The sequence below is a fragment of the Ranitomeya variabilis genome, chromosome 5 (genome assembly GCF_051348905.1).
Source record: "Ranitomeya variabilis isolate aRanVar5 chromosome 5, aRanVar5.hap1, whole genome shotgun sequence".
NCBI lineage: Eukaryota > Metazoa > Chordata > Amphibia > Anura > Dendrobatidae > Ranitomeya > Ranitomeya variabilis.
Genome location: NC_135236.1, coordinates 417,111,741 through 417,121,618, shown reverse-complemented (window position 1 = coordinate 417,121,618; position 9,878 = coordinate 417,111,741). Strand labels below are relative to the sequence as shown.

Here is a 9,878-nt window from a genome sequence, read left to right as displayed (position 1 = left end):
GGTTGGGATTAGGGTTAGGGTTGAGATTAGGGTTGGGATTAGTGGGATTAGAGTTAGGGTTGGGATTAGGGTTAGGTTTGTGGATAGGGTTATGGTTAGGGTTGGGATTAGGGTTAGGGTGCGTTGGGATTAGGGTTGAGATTAGGGTTAGGGATTAGGGTTAGGGGTGTGTTTGGGTTAGGGTTGTGATTAGGGTTATGGTTGGGATTAGGGTTAGGGATGTGTAGGGGTTAGGGTTATGGTTAGGGTTGGGATTAGGGGTGTGTTGCGTTAGGGTTGTGATTAGGGTTATGGTTAAGGTTGAGATTAGGGTTAGGGGTGTGTTGGGGTTAGGGTTGGACTTAGAATTGGAGGGTTTCCACTGTTTAGGTACATCAGGGGGTCTCCAAACGTGACATATAGTAAATAATTTGGCACTCAACTTGTTTGTGGTTGTTGCTTTGAAAAAATTTTTTTTATTGCTGTCCAAAATAAACGTTTTGGTCAAAGCGAGACCTTCCTCAGTAAACCGACTGCTCTTGTGGTATATCTAATAGGTATCACTGTACATCAATGTAGGTCCATATATGTGGGGTCTAGCCCAGAGAGACCTATCGGGAGAGTAATCTCCCAGGTGTAGTTATACGTCTAATGTGACATCAAGGCATAAGGCTTCAGATTTGTAATGAGACAATAGCCAATATGAATCGCTAGGCGTTGATGGAGCATAGGAGATATAAGGGCCAGTCCCAGTTAGTGGAGTACAGTAGGATGCATCACTTAAATTAAGGAGGGCGTTCTTAACAGATTGGCGTGCCCAAATGTGTCAGTAGTGCTGCACATCTAACGCGGTATCCGCATCTAACCAAAAATTGGTTCTGAAGTAAAATGTTTGTAAAAAAATAAGTTGAATGTTAATTTTTTCCTTCCATATTGCTTCAGTTCCTATGAAGCACATAAAGGGTTAATACATTTCTTGAACGTGGTTTTGAGCACCTTGAGGGGTGTAGTTTTTAGAGTGGTGTCACTTTTGGGTACTCTCTGTCATGTGCACCCCTCAAAGTGACATCAAATGTGAGGTGGTCCCTAAAAAAATGGTTTTCTGAATTTTGTTGTAAAAATGAGAAATCGCTGGTCAAATTTTAACTCTTATAACTTCCTAACAAAAAAAATGTTGTTTCCAAAATTGTGCTGATGTAAAGTAGATATGTGGGAAATTTTATTTATTAACTATTTTGTGTGACATAGCTTTCTGATTTAAGGGCATACAAATTAAAAGTTTGAAAATTGCAAAATGTAAACATTTTTGGCCATATTTCCGTTTTTTTCATAAATAAACGCAAGTAATATCGAAGAAATTTTACCACTAACAAGAAGTACAATATGTCACGAAAAAACAATCTCAGAATCAGCGGGATCTGTAAAAGCGTTCCAGAGTTATAACCTCATAAAGTGACAGTGGTCAGAATTATAAAAATTGGCCCGGTCATTAAGCTGCAAATTGGCTCTGTCACTAAGGGGTTAATAATATCTATTGTAATACATGAGTCTTGTAGCTAAATCACACAGCGCTATTCAATCACAAGGAGCCACATGATTCCTTTAGAGAAATACATCTTATGACAATACCACACATCCATTTCTTTAAAGTGAACCTGTCCTCTGATCTATGCGGCCTGCACCATGGACAGCATGAAAACAAATAACAATAAAATCAGTCCTTGAAATGCTTTTTATTTCTTCACGAGATGGTGGCCCGATTCTAACGCATCGGGTATTCTAGAATATGCATGTCCATGTAGTATATTGCACAGTCCACGTAGTATATTGGTCAGACACGTAGTATATTGCCTAGCCACGTAGTATATTGCCCAGCTACGTAGTATATTGGCCAGCCACGTAGTATATTGCCTCCGGTGCCAGCCTGCTTGCGCAGGCGCGCAGGGCCTGTGATGACGTCGTGGTCACATGACCGTGACGTCACGGCAGGTCCTTCTGCCAGACCATCTGTGCCAACAGAACGTGGCGGTTGCATCGCGAGGAGCGGGAAAGGCGGCGTAGGTGAGTATATAATCATTTTTTATTTTTTTAATTATTTTTAACATTAGATGTTTTTACTATTGGCGCTGCATAGGCTGTGTCAATAGTAAAAACTTGGTCACACAGGGTTAATAGCAGCGGTAACAGAGTGCGTTACCCGCGGCATAAAGCGGTCCGTTACCGCCGGCATTAACCCTGCGTGAGCGGTGAGCGGAGGGGTGTATGCGGGCGCCGGGCAGTGCGTGCGGGGAGTAAGGAGCGGCCATTTTCTTCCGGACTGTGCGCGTCGCTGATTGGTCGCGGCAGCCATGACAGGCAGCTGGCGAGACCAATCAGCAAACGAATAACCGTTACAGACAGAAGGACAGACGGAAGTGACCCTTAGACAATTATATAGTAGATTCTGACTCCCAAAAAATGGTATATAATTCCACAAAAAATGAGGAGACTATTTAAATGTATAACATCATCTTACAACTTGTATATCATGTTTATTAAGTACAAAAAGAGCAACACAAGTAAAAAAAATACATAAAGAGAAAGCATGTCAGTAATGGAAAATCCTCATGTACAGTCAAATAGCCATATGATGGTAAAATGCTGTGGTAGATAAATACAGGCACTTAACCCCATAGTGACGGAGCCAAATTTTACAATTCTGACCAGCATCACTTTATGTGGTAATAACTCTTCTACAAATCCCAGTGATTTTCAGATTGTTTTTTTGTGGCACTTTATGATTTATGATAATGTAAGTGTATTTTAGCACCTAAATGTTGGTAACTTCTGAACAGTCCGCTATAGCCAAGAGCAGGGGCGTAACTACCGCGGTCGCAGCGGTCGCCATTGCGACCGGGCCCCGCAGGTCAGGGGCCCCGGGCCGGCAGGTCTGAGCAGGGCCAGGCTGGCCATCGGGCACTTCTGGCAAATGCCAGAAGAGCCGATGCCAGTAGTGGGCCGCTGCACTGTTCCTCCCCCGGAACCCCCCCAGTGCCGCCGCCGCATTTAACTATACCGGCGTCTATGACACCGGTATAGTTCAATGCAATGATGGGAGGAGAGAGCGTCACCTGACGCTTCCTCTCCCATCATTCCCCGCTCTGCCTCTGACAGTACACTGCGGGTGCGCGATGACGTCATATCATCGCGCACCTGCAGTGTCCTGGGCAGACTGCAGCCGCCAGGAGCAGCGCGGGCAAAAGGAAAGGTGAGGAGAGTTTTTTTTTTTTTTAACCGGACTGTGGGGCCATTATCGGGGGGGGGGGGGGGGATGAGATGAGATGTGGGCTGTGCTCTATATACCCCTGTGCGGGCTGTGCTGTATATATCCCTGTGGGGGCTGTGCTGTATATATCCCTGTGCGGGCTCTGCTGTATATACCCCTGTGGGGGCTGTGCTGTATATATCCCTGTGCGGGCTCTGCTGTATATATCCCTGTGCGGGCTCTGCTGTATATACCACTGTGCGGGCTCTGCTGTATATACCACTGTGCGGGCTCTGCTGTATATACCACTGTGCGGGCTCTGCTGTATATAACACTGTGCGGGCTGTGCTCTATATACCACTGTGCGGGCTCTGCTGTATATAGCACTGTGCGGGCTGTGCTGTATATACCACTGTGCGGTCTCTGCTGGATATACCACTGTGCGGTCTGTGCTGGATATACCACTGTGCGGTCTGTGCTGGATATACCACTGTGAGGGCTGTGCTGGATATACCACTGTGCGGTCTGTGCTGGATATACCACTGTGCGGTCTGTGCTGGATATACCACTGTGCGGGCTGTGCTGGATATACCACTGTGCGGGCTGTGCTGGATATACCACTGTGAGGGCTGTGCTGGATATACCACTGTGAGGGCTGTGCTGGATATACCACTGTGCGGTCTGTGCTGGATATACCACTGTGCGGTCTGTGCTGGATATACCACTGTGCGGTCTGTGCTGGATATACCACTGTGCGGTCTGTGCTGGATATACCACTGTGCGGTCTGTGCTGGATATACCACTGTGCGGGCTGTGCTGGATATACCACTGTGCGGGCTGTGCTGGATATACCACTGTGCGGGCTGTGCTGGCACCCAACACCATGTTGCAGTGCAGGAGATTCCTGCAACAGTCCGAGGCGTATCTAGGGGAAGCGGGGCGGGGGAAGGTGGGGGGGTAGGGGGGGGTAGGGGGGGGGCCCCATTTGGAAGTTCGCACCGGGGCCCATAACTTTGTAGTTACGCCACTGGCCAAGAGACTCTAAGACCGATATTTGGCTGTGAACTGCCATGGCAAACATCAGAGCCACACAATCATGATCTCAGGGTGCCGGTGGGGTTAAAAAGAAAGCCCCCATACTCTGTTAACTATTTATATGATTCAGTCACTATTGACAACAGCATCTAAGGTGTTAAAAAGATATGGTCGTGCCAAGACTGATCGAGGCTGAGGAAGCAAGTTGTCAGATATAGTGTCCAGCCTACAGCTGCGGGATTGTCACCTGTATGGGGATGTTAATCTCTTACATCTCAGGTCAGTAAATAGACGTATTGGCGGTCATTAAGGGGCATAATCTAAATCATGAGATGAACACGCTTCCCATGTGGGGGAAAACAGTTCATAAAGGTAATAAACGTTCATGTATGAAATAGACATGTCTGGGAAAATTAAGACTGTCACATGTAGTTAACCAGCAAAGTACCCGGCACTGGCAGAAGTAGGGACATATAAACCAATAAAGTGCTTGTGTTTCCTAATATAAGCTATGTGATTAGAACCACCAGTAAAGAAAGGGGGGAATGCCCACAATGAATAAATTGTACCTACGGGATACTAAAGGTACCGTCACATTTAGCGACGCTGCAGCGATCTAGACAACAATCCCGATCGCTGCAGCGTCGCTGTGTGGTCGCTGGAGAGCTGTCACACAGACCGCTCTCCAGCGACCAACTATGTGAAGTCCCCTGGTAACCAGGGTAAACATCGGGTTACTAAGCGCAGGGCCGCGCTTAGTAACCCGATGTTTACCCTGGTTACCAGCGTAAACGTAAAAAAACCAAACACTACATACTTACATTCCGGTGTCTGTCCCCCGGCGCTGTGCTTCTCTGCACTGTGTAAGCGCCAGCCGGAAAGCACTGCGATGATGTCACCGCTGTAATCTGCTTTCCGGCCGGCGCTGACACAGTGCAGGGAAGCGGACGCCGGGGGACAGACACCGGAATGTAAGTATGTAGTGTTTGGTTTTTTTATGTTTACGCTGGTAACCAGGGTAAACATCGGGTTACTAAGCGCGGCCCTGCGCTTAGTAACCCGATGTTTACCCTGGTTACCAGTGAAGACATCGCTGGATCGGTGTCACACACACCGATTCAGCGATGTCTGCGGGAGATCCAGCGACGAAATAAGGTTCTGGCCTCCTAGCTCCGACCAACGATGTCACAGCAGGATCCTGATCGCTGCTGCGTGTCAAACACAACGATATTGCTAGCCAGGACGCTGCAACGTCACGGATCACTAGCGATATCGTTTAGTGTGAAGGTACCTGGTTTCATAAGGTGAGTGCCACAGGTACCCAGATACAGCATGTCTGCACTGTACAGAGAGGACACCCCTACACACGTTTTGCATTAGCTTCATCAGAGAGTGTGTTGTGAACCTGGATGGAAAGATATTTATACAGGTAGGGGAATTACTGAGATGTGCTGCAGATGGAAGCAGCGTCTCTTCGATGGTGGTGGGCAATACACATCACCCCGCTCGGCATTTTCTTTACGTCAGACTGCTGTGCCCCACCGAAGGGAAGCAACGGAGTGTGTGACGCAGTGTGCATGCATTGCTGTGAAGACCGGAGTGCTGGGCCACCAATAGAAACACACCCTGCGGCGCTCTGTTGATAAGAGTAGCAATTACAGGTGAAAAACTGATCAGGAATGCAAAGACCTTATATAGTGTTGTGCTGCAGAAATAAAGGGAGATAAAATAAATAATATATATCATTATTAGTGGCAAAAATTTTAACAATTCATAAACATAAAAGATCATGGACAAATAATGTAGAAAAGTACAAATGTTCCCCATGATACAAAGAAAAAATCTGCAAAAAATTAAAATATAATAAATAAATAGAAAGCAAAAAATGTATCCTGTGCTCTACAGTGGGCACTAACCTTGGGGTTTCTATGTAAATACACTATTTGATCTGTGGCCAGACACTGATCTCCCTGCGAATCTGCCTCCACAATTTATTTTAAATGAAATGAGTCATTTCCAGAGACATGTTATGACTGACATGTGAGGCTGCTGATCTACATGTCTCACACTGGTAACACCCCCATCCATGGCAGACATCAAGGTATCATTTTAATAAACTTTCTTTGCCTCTGTCAGGAGTCTGAACATTTTTTACCTTTTGTGCATTACTGCCCTTTTCCAACATGGCGTCTTTGGTCTCATGTGCACTTGTCTTCCTGCTATAAAACTCCACCCCAGCCTTCAGTCTGTGCTAGATTATTCTGCTTTGCATCCAGCTCCTGATTACTCCCTGGCCTTGCACCTGCACCTGTTTCTGTGAACCTGTGTTGGAGATCCTGCCACTCTGCTCTGAGTTCCTGCTGCATACACCGGTGTTCAGTGATCCTCCTTCATCTGCTGCTCGTGTTACTTCCATCTGCATTTGCTGGACATGTAAGCTGTTTCTGCTCTGCAAAACCTGAGACTATTAACCAGGCCTCCCTGGTTGAGCTAAGATATGATTTGAACTGCCTAATAGCTTATCTATCTGTGTCTGGACTAAGTCAAGGATCTATTCGTGTCAAGTTTCCTCAAGAATAACTGTGCTTCATAGACTTTCGGTTTGTTTGCATCTACCTCTGAAGTTTCCCATTGACTGCTAAGCTGCGTTTATTATTTGCACCAAGTGTTGTGGACTTGAGTTTCTCTCTGCACCTGCTTGAATAACCGTGTGATAATATAAACTTTACCAGTTATAAAACTGTGTCCTGTTGTCTTGTTCCACGCAAAGAGTCTCCTGAATTATCCCCTATAATTATTACAGTCTCCTTGGCCATATAGATGGCTTAGGAGAGTTGATCCTACTGACAGATTCCCTTTAAGGTCAATACAATGTATTATTACCCATTCACTCACCACTGTTGCAGTGCAACATTTCCGATCCTCCTTGATCTTCTTACCTTGCTTGGCTTTGTGATGTCACATATACGTCGTGATGTCCTGTACACCCCACATGACCCCATGTGTCTGATACTGTATACTGTACTGCTCAGGCTCAGTGACTGGCTGCAGTGGTCAAATGGTGTTCATGAGATGTCATGGCTGCAGCCAAGATACGATAGGCGATGTGGCGCTCTGTTGGAGAGGAATAAATGGGCTAGTATTATTTACCGGTACTTGTATTTTAGCTGCATTTGTGTCTGTGGGCAGATTTTTAAACAGCTTGGTAAACCCCATTAATTACATATTTATGTTTTAGCTTTTTTTTCCCACATCTCCATGATGGTTCATTTGCATTGATACCTCTTAGGTCCGCAGATTGAGCGTTTTTCACAAACATCTATCACATGTAAAATCAACACTTGGGGATAATTCCAGACCTTTTATCTCCTTCACTTGTCATTAAATAAAGGGTTTAAGGGTACTGTCACACAGTACCATTTTGATCGCTACGACGGCACGATCCGTGACGTCGCAGCGATCGTATGAATATCGCTCCAGCGTCGTAGACTGCGGTCACACGTTGCAATCACGGCGCTGGAGCGATGCCGAAGTCCCCGGTAACCAGGGTAAACATCGGGTAACTAAGCGCAGGGCCGCGCTTAGTAACCCGATGTTTACCGTGGTTACCAGCGTAAACGTAAAAAAAACAAACAGTACATACTTACATTCCGGTGTCTGTCCCCGGCGTTCTCCTTCTCTCCACTGTGTAAAAGCGCCATAGCCGGCAAGCACAGCGGTGACGTCAGACGTCACCGCTGTGCTCGCTTTCCGGCTGGCAGACGCTCACACAGTGGAGAGAAGCTGAGACGCTGGAGGACAGACACCGGAATGTAAGTATGTACTGTTTGTTTTTTTACGTTTACGCTGGTAACCACGGTAAACATCGGGTTACTAAGCGCGGCCCTGCGCTTAGTTACCCGATGTTTACCCTGGTTACAAGCGAACACATCGCTGGATCGCTGTCACACACAACGATCCAGCGATGTCAGCGGGTGATCAAGCGACGAAAGAAAGTTCCACACGATCTGCTACGACGTACGATTCTCTGCAGGATCCCTGATCGCTGCTGCGTGTCAGACACTGCGATATCGTAACGATATCGCTAGAACGTCACGAATCGTACCGTCGTAGCGATCAAAATGGTACTGTGTGACAGTACCCTAACAGTCCACACCACAAATGACTTATCAGTCAAATTCAATGGTGTTTTTAAGCCTTTGAAAATCAAGGGACTGAGTAGAATTAGTTTGAATAAGAGCAGAATCTATATAGTTCAATCACATCTTGATTAATGTCTCAGTTCCATTGTACTGGTAAACAGAGGTGGAATTATGATAAATAATTCGAAATAATTTAGGATCTAAACGGACATTACCCTTCTCCATACACTGCAGCTTTACTCTGAAATGCATCGGACCCTGTATATTAATGAAATTTTTTCTCTGACTTACAATGATAGATGTTACAAGTTTCCATCATACAAAGTCTAAGCTTTATTTCCAGTGAACTACAAAACTCATTTACAAGGAAAGGCTTATTAATGATTGTCACAGATTCTGATGGTAACGTAATGCTGTAATAGAGTCTTCTGGTGACCAAGCTAAGGCTTGGTGGAGTATATCATGAGTGAAAAGCCGACAGCTCAATTACTTTCCCACTAAAACATGAAGTCATCAATCAGGAGACATGGAAGAGGCGGAACACTGCAATATTAAACAGACAAGCCAAGAAAGCAAACAAGTTGTCATGTCCTCTACAGCTTAGTTCTGTTAGTGATACCTGTGCTGCACAGGTAAAGGGAACAGCTAATCAGGGAAGGAGACGTGTTACACTCACCTGCATACCCCTGTTAGTTGATAGGAAATTGCATTGTGAGCGATTATCTAGTGTCAATATAAATAGTATTTCTAAATAATGACTAGAATTAATCACAACTCATGGGGCATTTAAATGTCATATGAATGGCCAGCATGGTGAATCATATCATTTTATTGTATTCATCTGGAAATAATGAGCTAGTTTGAAGAATTTTATAGAGAATACTCATTGTCATGCCTCTGTGTTCGAACCCTTGGGCCTGTGCTTTATGGTCGGTTTCTCTGTCCACCGAGACACAGCAGGTATACTTTTTTTTTCAGGGTGGTACTTTCTGTTATCCCTGCTTCAGTCATTTTAGGATGACAGGTGTTTTCATGAACTTATTTGTCTGCCCAATGTAACACCTCTGCCTGCATCCCTGCATGGCTTCCCATCCCCCACCATGCAGGGACACCGGCGTACTCACCACTCCAGGCTGTGCAGTGAGCACTTTGTCCTCTGCTTGCTGTATGCTGTAAACTCTGTGTCCTCTGTTGGCTGTGCATGCTTAGGAGGCACGTGGGGGAACTTCCTGATTCTTAGAGAGACAGTGTGTGTACTCCTAATGTGTCCCCAGGCTATTCTTGAGTGGAAGGAGCCACTTGGAAGGAGCCTGAGTAACATTCTATTTCCGTGTGTGTGCACTGCTGAGTTGCCAGATCCTTTTCTGTTCCTGCCATCCTGGGGGCTGAATTCTCAGGCCTGAACCCTGAATCTGTACCTGTATCTGATCATTCCTGTTTCTGCCACCCTGGGGGCTGAATTCTCAGGCCTGAACCCT

General features: G+C 45.8%; 1 long non-coding RNA gene across 1 annotated transcript; it reads right to left on the bottom strand.

The window, feature by feature from the left end:
- Positions 1-5,934: 5,934 nt before the first annotated feature.
- On the bottom strand, positions 5,935-9,582 carry LOC143776151 (uncharacterized). Its single transcript, XR_013215778.1, has 3 exons — positions 9,525-9,582; positions 7,198-7,372; positions 5,935-5,963 (listed from the first exon to the last, which is right to left on the bottom strand). It is a non-coding gene; the product is annotated as an uncharacterized LOC143776151 (long non-coding RNA).
- Between the last annotated feature and the right edge of the window lie 296 nt (positions 9,583-9,878).